The sequence below is a fragment of the Pinus tabuliformis genome, chromosome 6 (genome assembly GCF_031772625.1).
Source record: "Pinus tabuliformis cultivar Carrire ecotype Pingquan chromosome 6, CPIR1, whole genome shotgun sequence".
In the NCBI taxonomy this organism is placed as follows: domain Eukaryota; kingdom Viridiplantae; phylum Streptophyta; class Pinopsida; order Pinales; family Pinaceae; genus Pinus; species Pinus tabuliformis.
This window is the reverse complement of record NC_142292.1, coordinates 242,092,918-242,113,909: the sequence shown is the minus strand read 5'-3', so window position 1 is coordinate 242,113,909 and position 20,992 is coordinate 242,092,918.

The following is a 20,992-nucleotide window of genomic DNA, read 5'->3' as shown; positions in this document are numbered from 1 at the left end:
TATTTGGGGTTGGAAGGTCTAAGATTTGGTAGATATTTTAGCTCCATCAAACTTAGATATGAGGAAGACATGCTAGTTCTGTCTAAGGACCCATCTTTAGGCATGTATACATCAATGTTAGGATATAAAGAAATTTTCTTTGAGGAACCTCATGATGAACTTGTTGGGTGGTGGAGTTTATGGAAAGAAGAAGCATAACTTAAAGCAAAACTATTATGAATATAGTTAGCTTTAAAGAAAAATCTTTACTTGGGACTTCTTGCAACCTAGAAAGGTCTAATAAGATGCAATTTATGTAAAGATGTAGAGATAGCATACCACCTTTTGGTACATTGCCCCTTCGCAAAGGCAATTTGGAAGGAAGCTCTTTCTCTTTCTAGAGGGAGAGGGTCTTAGTAAGGCAATACATTTGAGGAATTTTTACACAATGGTGGGAAGACAAGTATTTGAAGGAGTATAGGGCCTTTCTGTTTATGGTTTCTTAGGTTTTTTAGCTAGCAAGAAACTCATAAATTTTCAAATAAGTAAATCCCATCCTTTCATGTAATGCCTCAAGTTAGATTATCCTATGAATGCATATATACTATTAAAAAAATGAAGACTCCAAAAATGTTATTAGACTAGGGCACTGACAAAACAAAGTGTCTAGACTTATTTGATGGATCTTTCCAAGGGCCTCTAGGTATATATAGTATTGGAAGAGTAATGCATATTTCATATGGTCATTTATGGAGTATACAAGTTATATGTCATATGAGTTATTTTATACATATTGCTTATTATTCCTAATTTGTTTTTTTTAACAACTTTATTTGTGAATCAAAAGACAATGTAGTTTTTAAGATGAACTACTAACATAAGCTTATGGTTTCTATTTGATGTTAAATGAGATCATTTTAATGAGGGTAGGAAGTTATTTAATGATATGTTTTTGAGTGCTTAAAAAGTGCAGGTTTTACAGTGTAATACAAAATGTAATTTTCTTTTCATTTTGAATACAATTTTTTATTTTTTTTCTTTTGAAAAACAAATGATTGATTATTTAAATATTTAATGCACACTTTTATTTCTTATGTAAGACATAAAAATTATAAAAATGGGATTCAATAATAGATAAGTTTTCGTATATAATTTGATAAATGTTTTACTAATGTTAAAATGATTTATTTATTATTTAATGTGATCATTTAAATTTAGAAAAAAAATATTAAATATTATATTTACCAGCCTAGATCCATCTTAACCTTGGATCTATCAAGCGTCGAGAGGGATCGAATCTCTCAAGATGCAAACCTCTTTTTTGAGTGTAAAACTTGAAAGGTTTGCACCTCAAGAGATTTGATACCTCTCGATGCTTAATAGATCCAAGGTTAAAATGGATCTAAGCTTGTTTTAGTTGTGTGCAACTATGGAAAAATTGTTGAACATTTAATTATTTAGATAATTTTAAATATGTTAGATAAAGATTAATCTAGTCATTTTAATTTTAAATTTTCTCAGTTACCTCAGTTTATTGAGATGATAGAGACTGTTAATAATTTGAATGATGAAAATGATGAAATAACAAAATTAAATGCAAAATGACAAATTAACAGTGTTGAATGATAGAAAATGTGAATAATGAGAATGTAGTCAATTACAAATAGTCTTCATTGTGATCAATCTCAAACTATTTTATTCTACAGTTGTTTATTGTCATACATGTTAGTTTCACCATCTTTTCATATGGATCATATGAAAAGGGCGGTTGAAATTGTAGACCATTCAAATCTATAACTCGAGTTATTGTAGTAAATGTCATATCTTATCTCTCTTGCTCTCCCATATTAATAGTAGCTTTCTCCAAAGTCAATCATTGTGACTTATGAAGTGTTAAACCCCAAGTAAGTCTCAATAGTAGTTGTTTTCTATTACCTCGAGCTATTGTGAAATCGTAGACCATTCAAATCTTTAACTCGAGCTATTGTAGTAAATGTTATACCTTATCTCTCTTGCCCTCCCATATTAATACTAGCTTTTTCCAAATTCAATCATTGTGACTTATGAAGTGTTAAACCCCAAGTAAGTTTCAATAGTAGTTGTTTTCTATTACCTTGTTTGAATGCAAAGTGACTAATAATGTTGAATGATGGAAAATGTGAATAATAAGCATGTGATCAATTACAAATAGTTTACAGTTTCAATAAGCAAATATTTCAAGTAAGTGAACATTTTATTTAAGATAAAAATTCAAGAATTTTATTTATGGTTGAATTATTGTAACACAGGAATCAATGCACGTCAATAAAATTTTTATGCTTGAAATGAAATCAATGCACACTATTAATATAATTAATTTGAAATTAATATACATCATACATCTAGTTACATCAAATTAAAAATCAACCACACTTAAATCAATGCACCTAGTGCAAGCATTTAAATAGAATTAGAAATTAACATACACACTGAAATCAATGCATCTAGTGTAAGAAATCAACATCTACTTGAAATCAATGCATCTAATGCAAACAATCAAATAGGATTAGAAATAAACACCTACACTAAAATCAATGCATCTAGTGCAAGCAAACAAATAAGATTAGAAATCAACAACTACACTAAAATCAATTCATCCAATGCAATCAATCAAATAGGATTATGAATCAACATCTACATTGCACTCAATGCATCTATTTCAATGAATAATAATATCTCTCCCTCTTTCTCCCCACCATCTCTCTCTCTCCACTTCTCCCTCCCTTTCTTTATCTCTCTTCTTCCTTCTCTCTCTCTCCCGCCATATATATCTACATCTCCCTCCATCTTTCCTTCTTTGTCCCTCTATCTCACCCCCCAAACACATGTTCTCTCTCCCCATATCTATCTATCTCTCCCTCCCTCTCTCTGTCTCTCTCTTCCTCCCTCTCCGCCCTCTCCATCTACATCTTTATCTCCCTCTTTCTCTCATTTGTCTCTCTATCTCACCTCCCAAATATACACTCTCTCTCCATATCTGTATATCTCTCTCCCTCCCTCTTCCTCTTCTTATCTCTCTTCCCCTTCTCTCCCTCTCTCTTCCCCTTCTCCCCCTCTCTCTCCTCTCTCTCTTTCATCTCACTCTCCTCTCTCCCTCACTCTCTTTCCATCTCTCCCTTGTCACTCCCTTTCTTTCTCTCCACCTTTATCTCTCTATCTTTCACTCTCCACCTTGTCTCTCTTGCTCTCCAATATTAATAGTAGCTTTCACCAAAGTCAATCATTGTGACTTATGAAGTGTTAAACCCCAAGTAAGTTTCAATAGTAGTTGTTTTCTATTACCTCGTTTGAATGCAAAGTGACTAACAATGTTGAATGATGGAAAATGGGAATAATAAGAATGTAGTCAATTACAAATAGTTTACAGTTTCAAGAAGCATTCATTTCAGGAAGTGAACATTTTATTTAAGATGAAAATTCAAGTATTTTATTTATGGTTGAATTATTGTAACACAGAAATCAATGCACGTTGTCAATAATTTTTTTGTGCTTACACTGAAATCAGTGCACATTATAATATAATTACTTTGAAATTAATGTACATCATACCTCTAGTTACATCAAATCAGAAATCAACATCTACACTTAAATCAATTCATCTAGTGCAAGCATTCAAATAGAACTGAAAATCAACATCTACAATGAAATATATGCATTTAGTGCAACCAGTCAAATAGTATTAGAAATAAACATCTACATTGAAATCAATGCATCTAGTGAAAACAATGAAATAGAATTAGAAATGAACATATACATTGAAATCAATACATCTAGTGCAAGCAATCAAATAAGGTTAGAAATCAACTACACTAAAATCAATGCATCCAGTGCAATCAATCAAACAGGGTTATGAATCAACATCTACATTGAAATCAATGCATATATAATGAATAACATTGTATCTCCCCCTCCCTCTCCCCCATCTCTCTCTCTCTCTGCTTCTCCCTCCCTATCTCTATCTCTCTCTTCTTCCCCCTCTCTCTCTCCATGCTGTCTATATCTATATCTCCATCCATCTCTCCTTCTTTGTCTCTTACCCCTCCAAACAAACACACTCATGCTCTCCATATCTATTTATCTCTCCCTCCTTCCCTCCATTTGTCTCTCTCTTCTTCCCTCTTTCCCTTCTCCATTTGTATCTCTCTCTCCCTCTATCTCTCCTTATTTGTCTCTCTATCTCACCCCCCGAGCATACACTCTCTCACTCTCTCTCTCTCTCTCTTGTTCTCCTTGTCACTGTCTCTCTCTCTATGTCTTTCTTCTTCTACCCCTCTCTCTCCCCCTCCAACTCCATCTCTCTATCCCTCCCTCCCTTCTTCTCTCTCTCAAATCCTTTGTCTTTTCCTTCCTCTCTCACACTTTCTCTCGCACCTCCCACTCTCTTCCCCCCCATCATTCTCTCTCTCTCTCTCCACCCTCCAGCTCTCTCACTATTTGCCCCTCTAACTCCATCTCTCTCTCCCTCCCTCTCTCATTATCTCTTTCCCCCTCTCCCCCCTCCATCTCAAAGTCTCCCTTTCTCTCTCCTCTCCTTCTCTCTCTTTTCCCTCCTCTCCTTTCTCCCTCACTCTCTCTCCATCTCTCCCTTATCACTCCCTCTCTTTTTCACATCCCCCTCTCTCTCTCTATTCCCTCTAGCTCTATCACTATCTCCTTCCCTACCTCTCTCCATCCATATGATCGAGAATTGTCACTATGCATAATCAATAATATATGTAAGGTCTAATATAATAATACTTATAATGGAGATTATTATTTTTGTAATCTATTGGAATTATAATAATCAATATTATTGGTTATTATATCAATAATGATATATAAAGAAATAACTTGTTAAAAAAAACAATACTATGTTAACTTTGCATTATAGACAAGCCAATTTCTAATTTTCAATTTTACATTTTACATTATATTTTACATTCTATAGTTATATATGTTTTAATTTGAATATTAATTAAAACATATGAAGCCAATATTTTTTTTCCATATATATATATATATATATATTTCTCAACATTTAAAAAATGTTGACATATTTTTACATTACACCTACACATATTGTCCATGCTGGGTTGTAGAGCGCCTCTTGGTGAAATCATCTTGTGATGTGATATTTAAATTTAGAAAAAACATTAAATATTATATGAGGAAAGTCAAATCACTATTAAAAAATGACATAGTAATAAAATCTTGTCTTTATAATAGTAATATAAAAAAAGCATTATGATTTTATTTCATTGTTGGTCAAGGTTCAATTTTTATAAGGAATTCTTTTGGAGCCAAAGGATCACCTTCAAGTAGTGGTCAAATGTGTGGTTTTACTTGAAGATATTATATTAAATATGATTTCATAGCTTGTGCGCACATAATTGAATCAAAGCCCAACCCATGTCCTCCAAATTTCAAAAGCTTTTCAAAAGTAGTTCAAGTCATTAAGACTAATAGCTTTAATGCCACCCACCTTAATTCAAATCTCCTAATTAACCTTGGTGCATGATTTCAAATTTTGATTGAAAATTTTAAAGTCATAATGATAACACAAAGGATTTATACTTGTGTCATGAGAATTGAGATTTTTCCCACTTACCAATTCTCTTATATACATATATTAGTGTGTGTGTGTGTGAAACTTTGAAATTCATTGTCTCATTCTCATAATATTACAAAGTATCTTTTATAATTCTTCTTAGAATATATTAGTAATTTTTTACTGTTAATTAATATTTTATTAAGTGAAACCCAATTTATTTACATTATTAAACTTTATTACCTCATTCTCACAATTATGTCAATAGACATGCCTATTTTGAAATAGAGTTTTTATAATTTTAATTTAATTACCAATAATTATTAAGTGGATGGTAGGGATTTAACCTCCATAAAATATTCTAAAATATTTTTAGTAGTATAGACAAACTAAAGGCTAAAATGTATTTACAAAATAGTTATGCTTTTTTTGTTTTTTAAATTAAATTCATTAATTAAAAAAATGTTATATGGACAAGTGTCATATGAAACGAGTTGTGGTTTTTTGGGCATGTGGTATTGATAAGTCATGGTATTGTGACAAAGCCTATGTGCTATTGATAAGTCATGGTATTGTGACAAAGCCTATTTACAGATTAAGAATTTCCATGATAAAGAGGGGATGAATCTTCATAGTTAATAATCATGTTACATGTTTTTTTTAAATGTTTATATGTTTAATTTATTTATTATTCTTTTTATCATCAACAACAACAATAATAACCTTAAATGAAGCTATAATTTAGTTAATTCTTATGTTTTTTTTAATTTTAACAACTTGAAATGTATAATGAAATAAGTATTTTGATGTTATTACGGATTGATCCCTATCAACATTTACTAGTCATTTAATGTATATAACTATGCTGGTACTTATTGTTGTCCTATCTATATTAGTTATATTTAATGTATATAACTATGCTAGTACTTATTATTGTCCTATATGAAAAAGGTTCATATACTTTTTCATATAATTTAAGGGAATGTATTTTGTTCTCAAAGAGCATTGTGTTTAAGTTTTAAATATCCAAGTGAATATTGTTTGTCTTTAAAGTTATTACATATGTAAGTGTGTTCTCCTTTTTCTTTTCTTTTTTATTATGTTAATACAATTTTGATTTTATTCCTCGATGGCAATGTAAATGGTGATTATGAGGGATCCTTGGGTATCGATCCCACCACCCTGGGAGGCAATGGCCATTTATGAAAAGGGGGCACAACTCGCCCCCAACATGCATCTACATGTAATGCATTATATGGCCATCTATGGCTATTTATTTGTGGCATCAGTTTGGTTTTGGTCGTTCTACGAGAGAGTATGGAGTAGATGTGAGGTTGAGTCATCGGCCTCCCTATTGCCAGTGGCAATTATTCACCCTTTCGCTGAGAGGAAACTGCCTCTGAGAGTGCTTGGTACTAAGACGACATAGTATTTGCATGTTTTGGCACTGAGGAAGAGGTGGTGGGCGTGTGTTGGCACTAGGCATGCAAAAGTCTTGTAATGGCCTCAAGCCTCAGTAGTCGACAGTCTGTGGAGAAAAAACCTTTGTTACTTGTCGTGAGGTGGTATAAATTGTTTCCTCCCTGAGCTTGCTTCTTTTAGTATTTGTTTTCCGAGGTCAATTGTATTGTCTTTCTGTAAGCCAGTTTAAGGATTTGTTGGGGTATGGGCAATACATGAGTTTGTTCTCTCTTTATCTTAAGTGGGATATATTATTGCTTGAGCTGAGAGGGATTTATTTTGGTATGTTTGCAATTGTTTTCTGTTCTGGTAAGGGGGTTCTCATGAAGAAAATTGTTAGTTGGTCGAGAGTCTCTTCACCCTCTTGATATTATTCAGTTCTGAATATGTTTTGCAAAACTTGTTTTCGAGGAAATCGTTTTGAATGTGTTCTGCAAAACTTGTCTTCGAGGAAACCTGTGGCTCTGTATTTGGTTAATTATTTTGGTGTTTGTTGACTCTGTCATTGAGGCAACCGTTTCAGTGGGGTCTGAGTCGAGGTGTCTTTCAATTGGCATGGTTTGGTTGATGAGTTTTAGTGACAATTATGTTGGGTGGTGCCAAAGCCTTGGCAGTGTCATGGTTGGGTCTTTCTCCTATTTCTTTGCAGGTCATGGTCGTTATAGTAGTTGCTACAGGTGTGACCCCCTTTTTGTAACCATGTCACCTAGGCAACACATGATTGCAGGCAAGGGGTGGTGGGGGAAGCAACCTGCAAGGTTAATGAAAAGCGAGGCTTTTTGCTCGAGATTTTGTTGTTACCTACTTTAATGTTGTCCCTCTAGAGACAAGGAGAGAAATTTGTAATTTGGAAACTCAAGTTGGAGTGGAAAGGCAAGCCCAGTTTGACTCTAAAATCATGGATAAGGTATTTGCTTGGATACTAGACCCTGGTCACACAAGGGGACAAAAGAAGCAATACTTGAACTCTGTAGTTTTGCACTAGCAGATGAAGACTCTGTTGGGCTTGGTCTTGAAGGATAAACAAGTTGAAAGGTATAATGTGTTTTCTTTTTTAAAGGATATCAAGAGGATGTTGAGGAACTGGTGCTTCACCTTGGAAATGTTGGACAGAAGGTTGGCCCATGTAGAGGGACACATACAATGTGACTCTAACATTGCTGCACCTCATGGATCCAATGTCAGGGACCCTGCTCTCATATCTTCTTTTGAATCTGAATGATGCATATGCTTGTTAACTTTTTAGTTTTCTGTTATGTTTGGTTAAGACAACCCAACAAGAAGGGATTTTGTAATATAGATTTAGTAGTATAGCTTCTCTTTGGAGAGGGGGTTAGTTAGTAAACTTATAATCTATGGGTACCTTTGTATCCCAAGAAAATCACAAAGAAACACTTTTGCTTGATAAATATAACAACCATATACTTGTAAATTTATTTTAATAATATAAAATAATAATTTTATTATATTTAAGCATAAAAAAATATTAATGATCATCAATATCTAAATGATAATAGATTGTAATACATATATATAGATTTTTAAATTTATGATTAAAAATATTATGAATTTAATTAACCCTTAAAATGACCCTAAATAACAAACCTTTTAATATTATAAACAGAACTTATAGTTTAAACATACCTTTATTATAATATATATAATTCTATAATATATAACTTAATCTAGAGTGACCGTATACAATGACTCACTTTTTAATTTTATAAAAATATATAATATCTTAAGACATACTATTATAATATAATAAATAACTAAAGTAAAGTATACACTCTTTATATCATAGGAGTATATGATTTCAATATAGTATTAATAAAATATTAATAAATAAATTATATAATATCGGTGTATATAATTTTTTATTTTTTTTAATGTTATTAGGGATGTTTGCTCCACTTTATTTTCAAAAATAATGGTATATATTATTAAATATTTTGTTGGTCTATACGGTAGATTTTTTTTTTTTTTTTTTTTTTTTTCCGAAGGTGGCAAAACCTATCAAACTCAGGTGTCAAAACCAACAGTGAGGACAGCCATCTCTGGCTGCTATCCGCGAATGTTGGTTTGACTCATCACCGTTATCAAGGAAAACCACGCCACCTGTAATAACCCGCTGGTGGTCCGTAAGGGAGCAGGCTTTCACTCCTGCCAGATGCCTCTGGGTCTTGGGCCGTTAACCTGTTTCCTTACGTCCGAGGAAGACGAGCTCTTAGCCAAGCAGAAGCAGTTTTACGGCATACTCCAGGCCGAGGTCTATACGGTAGATATCATAACTTTTTTTATTAGAAAAATATTTATATTATATTTCATAAAATTAATAATAAGATTTAAAATTATTATAAAATGTTTATTAGTAAAAATTGAATTTAAGTAGGGTGATTAACCATCATTTTTACCAATCACTTAAGTTAAAATTAATTAATATAAATATAATAACATTTTACATAGTATTTAAGTATTTTTTAATTAAATAAAATCTATTTATTTTTATTTATAAAATAAATATGTATTTTTCTAAATTAAGATGATCTATTAAATTACTTTATTCATAAAAAGTCATTGTATTTTCAAAGTACTTTTTTCATTACAGTTTCACCATACTTTTGTGCTTTATCCATAAGGAAAAAAAAACAAACCTCTATTGTAAGGTCAAAATACTCCATTAAAGATAGCTGAAATAAAAAAAACAACTATTGTAGGGTCAAAGTACTCCATTAAAGATAGATGAAATTTTATCCCAGAACAAAGTAGTACTAAAAAAGAAAGATAACTACTTAATTAAACAATTACTCTACCTATACATGAAAATGAAAATATATGGTTAAGGGTGTTTCCCTCCACCCAATAAGCGATCATGAATACGGCATGATCCAATTCGATAACTACATTTGCAAGTTGATCATCCACCATATTCAATGGGTTATAAACAGTGGGAGATTAAGAATTGTTGGACAATTGAATCTTCCCTCTTAAATTTATCATGCTCACATAATAAACATAACATCCAAATATGCATACACGTTATTATATTTTTTTTCCCTTAAATATGGTGGAGATAATAATATTTTGGATGTTACCATACATGTTAAACACTACACATCACTTTTGATGTTATAATATGTGAAGGTCACTCTAACCACTATGGTTTAGTTTATATTTACTAAGAGATTATGATTTGGACATTTGTATAATCCTAATGTCCCCATGTTTTAGTGTTTTCTTCTACTCAACTAAATATTTTTAAAAAGGCAAAGTGATTTATTTGTGTTAGTTTTTGGAGTTATTCTTGTTGGAAAATGTAACTAGTGTCCGTCTTCACAATAATTGTATTTAAGTCATGATGTAATATATTGGTTAAAATAAAGAAAAAAAAAATTTATTATTAAAGAAATTGACTAATTAAAGCATGGGTTTCATGCTTCGGTCAATTGTTTATAGGTCAAAGTCTCCATTACAAGCTTCTAGAATTTATGTCAAGTGTCCTTGTCCATGTCATATTGTAAAAGGCCTTTCTTGATATTTATTTTTCAAGAAAGAAATTTATTTTAATGTAAAATAGATTAATTAGGCCTCCTCCACCAAGTCAGCCTCAAAGAAGGACAAGTCGGCCTAACTGAGGCACATAATCACCTATATAAAGGCAACAACTTGACCTCATTTGGAGCCTCAACTCATCAAGTACCATGTGCAACTTTTGGGCAAATAGAAGGTGTGAAATTCAAGGGACATGAAGGAAAAGTCTAGCAAAGAAGAAGAAGGTAATTATCTTGCAAAAGAAACCAAAACTTATCTCCTATACCACATGTGTGAAGTTCTATGTTACAGGGGGGGCAAAATTCTACAGAAGTTGGGAGGCCGAAAATCTGAAGTTGGGCCGAAATTCTGGTGAAGCTTGGGACAAAATTTCTGGGTTGATGTTGGGTTGTAGTTGTTGGACAAGAAGAGACTATTGAAGGTTGTTCTTATTAGAAAGCTACTTAGTGGAGGAGGAAGGTCTTAGGTTTAAGGTCTTGGTTTATCTCATTTTGAATCTACTAAAGGAAGAGTTTTGACTGAGTTTTCACCTATAAGGGGTTTTAGCCCTGGCTGAGTACCTACATCTGGTGTACTTGATCTTCATGTTTTGTTTTTGGTAATTTCTTGATGAAACTAAGATAAAAGATGAACATAAAGAAGTTAATAAGAACTCAAAGATATTACAAGTATTATCAACAAGAGAAAATATTTCTACCTTTCCAATTTTCTAGCAATTCTGAGAGTATTTACACCATACTTGGGGTGAATCATGAGATTTGGAGTACATGGTGTATGTTCAACCCTTGGATGGTTTGAGATGGATTAGCACATGGAAGAAGGTCTATGATGGGTTTTCACAATGGTGATAGTTTGTTCAATGATTGCTTGACCTTTGTTAAAGTGTTGTCTTGGTATTCTTCCTTTAGAAATGAAAGTTATCTTAACAATTTGGTAGACACCCTCCATTATGGCCACATGGAGAGTTAATTTGCTAGGAGAACGGCCTACTTTGGAGGAGGAGCTTTGTGCATCCTAGAGGGGGGCATCAAACCCTAGATAACATGGGATATATTAGATTCATGTTTCGAGGCTTAGAGTTGGTTCAAGGACACCTAAGCTACGACAATGTACTTGCAAGGGGAAGTTGACCCAGTGTAGGACATTACTTAGGAGGATTAATGGAGCCCATGGGAACTTATGATGGAGAGATGTGAGAATATCTTGTGTAAGCTACATCATCTTGGAATCCTTTGTGTACATCACCTTAGAGCATGGCAAAGTGTAGTTTGAAGTGGGGCTCTTCACTTATGTTGGCCTACAAGTGCTCTTTGCAAGTTGTTTATAAGCGCTTAGGCCCACATTGTATTGTTGGTCTCCCTTTCCTCTCATATAGATGGAGGAAGGAGAGGGTCCTCATTTTATAATCATCATACTCTTATTTTTGTAATTGTCTTTTTGGAGTAATTCGCTAAGATTCATGAGTTCATAAAGTAACACTAAGAGAAGTTATTAAAGAGGTTGGAGTTTACTCTTGTGGAGGAGAGTTTGAAAAAGATCATATATCACATTCACTCATCTTATATTCACTTTCATTGAAATGTAACTTAGAGAAGAGTGCACACTAATCTTATCTCTTTCTTTTCGCCTTAATTTGTACTTGATCTTTATTTCCTTGTTGGAGTCACTAGGATATTTTGGTCTTCTTAGAGTATCTTCAAAATCTAGAGTTAGGATTTATCTTTTGGAGATTTAATATTAGGGATTTGTGATAAAACCCTAGGGTATAACTGGTAGAAAAGAAAAAGAGAAGAGGATGCCTTATCTTGGAGGATTTGTTGGAATGATTCTTGCATATTAAAACTCCTTAGTTGAGTGAGAATTTTCATTGTTCCCCTAGCTATGGTTTTAGAAAGTTAATAATTTTGTACTAGTCTTGAGAGAGGTCTACCAAATGTTGTGATCCTACGAACACTTATATAAGTGCATTGTAGGTTAGTAAAGAATTGGACCCATATGTGAAATGATTGTGGATATAATATGCACATATGTTCAACAAGTTAACTTTATACAATTGTTTTAATAATGTTATATTTAAAAGATACTCTCCTTTTTATTAGGAGTTGAAAGTGCACCTTATCATCATTCTTTTACTTAAGATTTAATATTTGCATTGCCCATTTAATTTGGTTTGTTTGATATTTATTATGTTGTCTTAGATGATTATGATAAAAATAAATAATTTATTCATGGAAATTTTGAATTGCATTAGTGTTGTACTTTCTTAATTGTTATGTGTAAACCTTCCCTACATTGGAATTGTCCACTTTAACATCACTTCATTAGTTTATTAATTTCACCCATATTATGTAGTAAACCTACTTCAAAATGAAGAATAACTCTATGAAGAATAATGAGTTAAATTGATAATTGAAAACCTATCAATAGATATTTTCTTAATGTTTTAGTACAAAGCATAAAAAAAAAAATGTTATATTTTCACAAACACATACTAATATAAATCTGATTAAAATAAAGAGCACAACCCACTGTTGTGCCCTACAACAACCCCCCATTTCATATCATCTGTATTCATAACAATCAACATATGAAATGGGTCCCTTTTGTTAAAATTAATTGGCATTAATGAATTTGTTCGAAAAAGGTATGATAATCAAATGGGTTTGTGAATTGAAGCCTCTTTCGAATAACAATGTTCCCAAAATAAAACAATCTTTGTTATTGCGATAAAGCGATCGCAAGATCGCATATCGCAATAACAAGAGAGACGCATTTAAATGGCACTTCCGTCGGCGGTATCCTATGCACTCTCATAAGGCGCTCAGGTCTTTCCCCGATGCGATGCGATATCGTTATCGGAAGTCGGCCAATCTCTTAATATACATCTGGTAATGTGTTCACATGCTGGTCCGATGCGATATCGCAATCGGCGTTCGCCAGGGCTACTTTCAAACGATAGTGTAACTCTTTCCCCCATGCGATGCGACATTGTTCATCGGTAATCGGCATTTCCAAGAAAGCGATTGCTTTAAGCTTTAAAGTTATATTTAAATCCGGTCGTTAAAGCGCAGTTTTCAAAATGCTGTTAAATGCAGGGATAAGATAATGCATGCGTATTTAATAACTTTACCCCTTCGATTAACGAATACTTGCGTCTAAGGCATATCATATCTGTTGCACGCGTTGGGAGGTCATTCAACTGAATAACAGCGTAAAGGTCATTTAATGGGTAGCAGGCCTTAAAATCACCATTAATGCATATGCGATCTCTTACCAGTGATTGGATCCGCAGCCATTTTTTGAAAATTAATAGCGCCACGCTTAAAGTGATATATATCTTTCCCATTATGCTTTGTCTTCATTATTTCTCGTGTTACGATTTCTCTTGCGCTTGTGTAGAGTTCGTTTGTTGAGAAAAGCCTGAACATGATGGGGAAGAAAAATAAGAGGAGTTCTGGTTCTACTACAACACCTGTTGCAGGTCAAGCTGCTTCAATTTCGAAGAAATGCTTAATCTCGGACACTACGTGCGTTGGTCTTGCTAGGACCACATGGCAGGGCACATATAATCTGTTGGAGGCCGAGCAACCAAAAGTGACAGTGAGAACAGCTAGTGTTGATGTACTAAGGAAATCTGATGCAACACTCAAAGACTTGGCCGACTCCTTTTTACACAGAATAGCGGCCAGAGAGCAGGTTCTCCCTTACACAGATGTGGTGCGCTGGGCAATTGAAGAAATCCCCATCACTGATAGAACTTTCCATACAAGGGACGGAAGGATTTTCGGGTCATTCAAGCCTGATGACCTGAGGTGAATGTATCATCTGCCTGAACCGGAGCTAGTCTACAACAGAGCCTTCGTGGAGAAGTTCGCGAAAGAAAATGAATCACCATCCGAACCCCTCCGAGATTGGAGGCAGAACCCAGCCAAACACAAGCATGAAAGTTCGGGTAAGTACTCCAACGCTTCTTTGGCTTCTCCCTGTTGCTATGCGAGGATTATGATGTGTAGATTGTGGGGATTACCTGACTCCGCTAATATCAATATTGACATGGTTCCCCTAATGGAAGCGGCGGTCAATAGTATAATTATGGATTGGGCCACTATTCTTTCTGATAAGTTGGTCACAGCTGTTTGTGAATTTAGAGCCAAAACCATAGTTACCGAAAGGAAAATCCCACCGTTTTATTATACTGCTTACATTATGGATACCCTGTGTTTTAATTCTGAGTTTCCTGTCCTCGGTTGGAGATGGACCACCCAAGATCCAACACCCATTCATTTATACCATCAGAAATTGTGGAATTCCTCTTACAAGGACCATTTGTACCAAGTTTGTAGTGGTTTCATGGTGCCCATTTACTATTCTATTTATGACAAACCCATTCCCAGAATTTCCTATGAAGCTTCTTTTGACTTACCAGCCGTAGCAAGTTGGTTCGGGGAAGAGCATTTCACCTATATCAGAGTTTTTGGGAGTAAGGCTAGGCCGCATGTCCTCCCTTTATATATCCCAGACAAGTTGTTAGCCCGGGAAATCTGTTACCAGGTTATGGCCGAGAGTGTCACACAAACTCTCAAAGAGGAGAAGAAGAGAGGTTGGCCCTCTTTTCCTTTGAGAATTGGGGTTTTTACTCTCCTTAATTACAAGCATGCAGAAAAAGAAGCGACAAAACTCCAAACCTTATCCCTGGCCACTATCCCAAACAGACTCTATGATCCAAAGCAAACTGCCTACACTGCCCTAGAACAAGCAAAATTGACAAAAGTTGATCATCAAGAAGATATGTTTGATGACCTGTTCGCAGGTGCCGATACAATAAGCCATGCCAAAGAGCTTGCGCGAATGAAATATAATGATGAGGCGTTGACTGAGTTTAATAAACTTAGGGAGCAGAGGTTGCAAACTCTGCCTCTAGATTTATTATCCACAACCCCAGCGTCTTCCTCAAGCGAGCCTGGTCGGCAACAGATACATCCACCTCCTGTTACAACTAAAGAACAGGATAAACAACAGGAGGAAAGGCAGAAGAAGCTGCAGGAAGAAGAGAAACTAAAGAAAGAACTGGCAGATAGGCAGAAAAATGAATTAGAGGAGCAACAGCGGAAAGCGCAAGAGAAGCAACAGCGGAAAGCGCAAGAGGAGCAGCAGCGGGAAGCACTTGAAGAACAGCAGAAGTTAGAACAAGAAAAAGAACGGAGCAAAGCCCCTACAGAGCAACATAAGCAAACCTCCACCGATCCTGAATTGATTAAACAATGGAACCAATTCGATTCCATTATCAGTGGTAAGGAAGGCTCCAAAGACACAGACACCTCTAAAACAAGCGATGCGCCCGATACCACTTCTTCTTAGGTTCTAGGAGGAACCAGCGGCCCACCCATTTCACAGGATGTCGAGGTAATCAATAAAGACCCTTCCGATCAAATTGTTCTCCAGGTGGAAGAAATTCCTCCCCTGGATATTTTCTACAGCCCAAAGCATAGAGCTGTTATCAAGCGCTCTAAGAAAAGATGAAGGCTTGATCAACCTTCTATCTTTCCTGAGCAAACAATCACGGGCAATATGGTCTGGAAAGAGGAATTGGATCCCTCCGATGATCTAACAAAGCTGTCGCAATTTGCGGGAGCTTATTCTGCAGCCACTATCGACAAAGCATCGGAGGTAAGTCTTTTGTTGAAGACTAAGGACCATGAAATATATGCATTACAGGCAGAGGTAATTGAAGCGAAAAACAAAGCAGCACAGGTGGAAGAGCAGTTGTTGGCTCAACAGCAGGAAAACAATTTGTTAACCCAGCAACTACAAATTGAAAGACAAAGGATAGACCAAAGTGAAACTCAGAAGGCAAAAGAATTGTCGGAGGCATTATCACAGTTGAAAGCATCAAATGAGCTGATGATGAAATCGAAAGATGAGCGAATAGCTCAACTATCAACACAGCTCGAAGGTATCAAGAGCACACAGAATGTGAAAGTCTTCAGAGCAGAGGCAACTCAAATAAATGGCGCATTACTGTCTCAGATCAGACTGTTATGTCAAAAACTTGCTAAGGCTGAGCAATTATGCGAAATATCTACAACAGTGTGTGAGCAAATAGAGAAGGCCAGGAATGAGCTAGATCAGGCCGAAGAAGCCATATCCGATTATATTGAGTGGCAAGACACTGACGAAGGGAAAGCGGCGAATTTGTCCCGAATCCATGAAGCGTACAAAGACATCCTCTTCACGGAATGGAACACTCAGGTAATGAAAGCAGAAAGGGCGGCTTCCAGGTGTAAAATAATTGCCAGCAATATGACCGACCTAGTCAATGATACACTTTATTTGGCTAACATGATTTCCAAGTGCACACCTGGAAGCATAACAACAGCAGATATGCTTGAACAAACAAATTACCATGACTTGGAGGAACAGAGGAAGTTAATTACCGGAGTAAATACTTTAACCTCTGATGCATATTGGCTCTTTCTAGTCAAGCCACATACTCAAAGGTCTGCTCTCAAGTGTTTAACAGATGCCCTCGGATGCCTGATCCCCGACATTCAAGATGCTACATATGATGCCCAGCTAACTTCGCGTCTCAACACTCCACCAGAAGTAGAGCCAATGCTGGCGATATGTCAGCTAAGGAGTAAAGGCAAAGAACCCACCGAATGAAGCATTGCCGCCAACTGCCAGATTGCCAAGAAAGATGGAACAAACATTTATTGATGCCAATTTAATAGCTTTTCAGTTGTTTAGATATTTAGATTAGTATAGTATTTATAGACCCTTTCATTGTTTTGGAAAGGGTCGTAAAATTTTGTAATAGACTTAAAGGCTGAAGTTTGCACTATTGTGCTTCAGTCTATATTCTTTTGTGAAACTCGACCAACGGTTCTTAATTTTGATTAGAAGGCTGTTTTACACAATTGCGCACGACTGTCTGTTGTTTGGAATGCTTTCTGATTAGAAGGAAGGACTGCGACATAGTGATTAATATACTGGATTGATCGAGCAGCTTACATGGTACTATTATCTGTATCTATGTTCTTTCTTATTATATGAATTGTTGTGTTAGTATCTTTGCTATTGTTGAATACATGTATGCGATATAACAACAAATCTTCATTTCATTTCACTATTGAATGTTTTGTGATTTGTTATCTCTTTTACTCATGCATGTAGCAATGATATAAATGACTAAGTGTAGTAATTCGCTATTATCGCTCTGCATAACTAATTATGCAGAGCAATCTTAAATGGTTTAAACCTCTATGCTTTAGTGTTAGAGTCATCTATATGCCTGCCTTAAAGCACAGATTATCAAACGCTACGCTTTAGAAATCGATAACTCCCCGGGATAGATTATAGTTGTTATATTCCTGCTGATAGTTTTAGTCCATCGCTTATCGCTAGAATAGTTTAAAAGTCACTCATCCATCCCATTTATCTATATTTCTGGGAAACTGGTCCCATCATCCCCAGTCGGAGCCACTATTCCAAACGGAAAAGGAGCTGTACTAAGGTCCGGACCGGGTGGTTTCCCCAATGTTGTTGCAGCGATTTTCGAGGCATCAACATTTTTGGCGCTAGAAGGAGGGCATTGACTGTGAATGGCAAGCAGACCTAAATCGGCAAGTCATTCTAAGAGTAATTCTCCCTCCAAATCTCCTCGTTCTTCTCAATTACATGCTGGTTCGCCAGCCCATAACCAAGAAGAAGAGGAATCTACCACCACTGCTCAATCCCATCATATCCCAGAACAGCTAAGTCTTGAATCTCCTGAAGTCCAGTCTCTAATCCATAAACTTCAGAGCTTCTCGATCTCACCACAAAAATCTGAGATATCAGAAAGCAGTGCGACTTCGCAGTTTAACCTCACTCATCCTCTTACCAGACTTCAGAGCGAAAAACTTGGTATTGAACCCACTGAGTTTCCTTTACCCAAAAGGAAAAAGCCAAAGAAAAATACTGAAGGATCTGATAGTGGGGATTTTTCTTCCACATCCTCCATTTCATCTCCTCATCTGCAAAGTCAACCACCCACTCCTCCATTACATATTGTTGTTCATCAGGGAACAGGAGCTTCAATATCCCAACCTACTCACTCTTCATCTTTGATACCTCCCCAAACATCTGGAATTCCAACAGTAGTGTCAACCACTGTCGCTAGCATAATGGCAGACCCATGGACTAGGCCAGGTGCAGTCAACATGCCCGGACCATTGCATGATCTACCAGATGCTCCCGAAAAATGGCTGCCTAAATTTAATCCAGATAACGGAACCCAAGCTGAAGAACATATTAACAATTTTATGTTGGCAGTTAACTTAAAAGGAGTGACAGAGCAAGATGTTGTTGTAAGACTCTTCCCCTATACCTTACAAGGATCAGCAGGATCCTGGTATTTTTCCTTACCTGCTAGTTCAATTACCAGTTGGAACACATGCCAAGAGCAGTTTCTTACCAAGTATGGAGATGATAGGTCCTTAGCTACTTTAATAAACGATCTCTCCAATCTAAGGATAGAGCACAGGGAACCAATAAAGGAGTTTAATGCCAGATTTAATAAACTCCTGAATAAAATCCCTACCGATTCTAAACCAAGTGAACAAATCCGAAGCGAATGGTACATCACTGCCCTACCTGCCAACATAGCTATCTTTGTAGACAGGGCTGGCAAACCTACCTTAGCTGAAAATATGAGAGAAGCACTTGCAGTTGAAAAGCGCATCAATGCTCTTGAAAAGAAAGCTGCTCTAGAAGATAGAAAAGCTAAAAAAGTCTCGTTTAAAGAAGATTCCAAGAAGAAAACCCCAAAGGACCCATATGACATGGAAGGTTTACAAAAGGTCCTTAAAACTTTGTCTAATGAAATGGTTGAGATTAAAAAGCAGGTGGCAGAAACTTCAAGCAAAAGACCATTTAGGACTTTTAAGAAAACTGAATCAAAGCCGCCTAATGTTATATCTAACGCCGATTCAGACCAGGAAGAAGAAGAAGAGGAAACACCTTCACAAACCGATGATGAAGAAGAAGTAGCTGAATGCCATGGAATGTGGGATTTTATACTCCCAAACTCTGATACTGAGAATGAAGAAGAAGCCTTTCCGGTTACTACAAGAAGTAAAAGTACTTCCGAACCTGCTCAGGCAACATCGAAGAAAAGAAGTGCAGGTGCTTCTACAGCAAAAGAAAAAGTTCCCCCTAAGAAATCGCCTGTAGTAGCTCCCCAAAATCAGCCTTCAACTTCTAATTCTCCTTCAACATCCAAGACATTAGTGATATCTGATTCAATGGAATATAACATTGTTGATGACATGAAGAAAACTAAGGCAAATATAACTATGTTTGAGCTTAGCAAATTAAAACATCAACAAAAGTTACTTCTCAAAGAATTGAATGATGTTCCCTCTACTCCCCTTCCCAGTACAAGAGCTGCCAACGATCAAGGCCAGCCTCCTGCAGGTATGGTTGAAGCTACCGATTCAGTTCTAATTGGAGATAAATCAAATTCTCACACTCCACCCTTCCTGCTGACGTACGAGATTTATAATAGAAACCTGCACAACTGTTTAATTGATTCAGGGGCTTCATCTAATATAATGCCAGCTTCAGTTTGTTCTAAGCTGAACATTGAGCCACAGAAGTCAGCCACTCATATTGTGCAGTTGGATAGGACTAAAGTGCAGGTAGTGGGTGAAATTAATTCTGTAACCATCAGGTTGTCTGCCGACCCCAGGGTTGTCCAGAGAATTGATATTTTAATTGCCGACATACCTGAATTTTATGGTTTAATATTGAGCAGAGATTGGTCAGAAAAACTGCACGGGTATATTTCTACAGATTGGTCACATATGTGGCTTCCCTACAAGGGAAAGCCAAATCAAATAAGAATCGATCGTGAGAAGCATATGACCCACACAGTTACTGAATTCGAGCAAGAAAACCAACCTGTGGCATTCAATAATAACATCTTGGGGAACTATTCAGCAGAATCATTCTTTGGCAACTTTGTTGCCCAACCATCTCCTTTTTCAGTCAATCATTTTACATCTCAAATTGAAAATTTTTCACAAACTGATAGATCCAGGTGTTTTAATGATGCTGAGAAAATTGTAGATACTTTTGTTAATATTCCTTTATTTTGGTCTCTGTATTTTGATGGCTCTAAGTCCACTGAAGGTTCAGGAGCTGGATGTATATTGGTTAGTCCGCAAGGAGAAAAGACAATGTTGTCTTGTAGGTTAGAGTTTGAGTGCACTAATAATACAGCCGAATATGAAGCTTTAATCCAAGGATTATACAAAGCAATCGGCCTGGAGGTGCGATATCTAAAGGTATTCGGCGATTCGGAAATCATTGTCAAACAGGTTAGAAATGCAATTCATTGCCTTTCGACTCACCTTAAACATTACCAATCACTCGTCCAAGAGCTTACCTCGC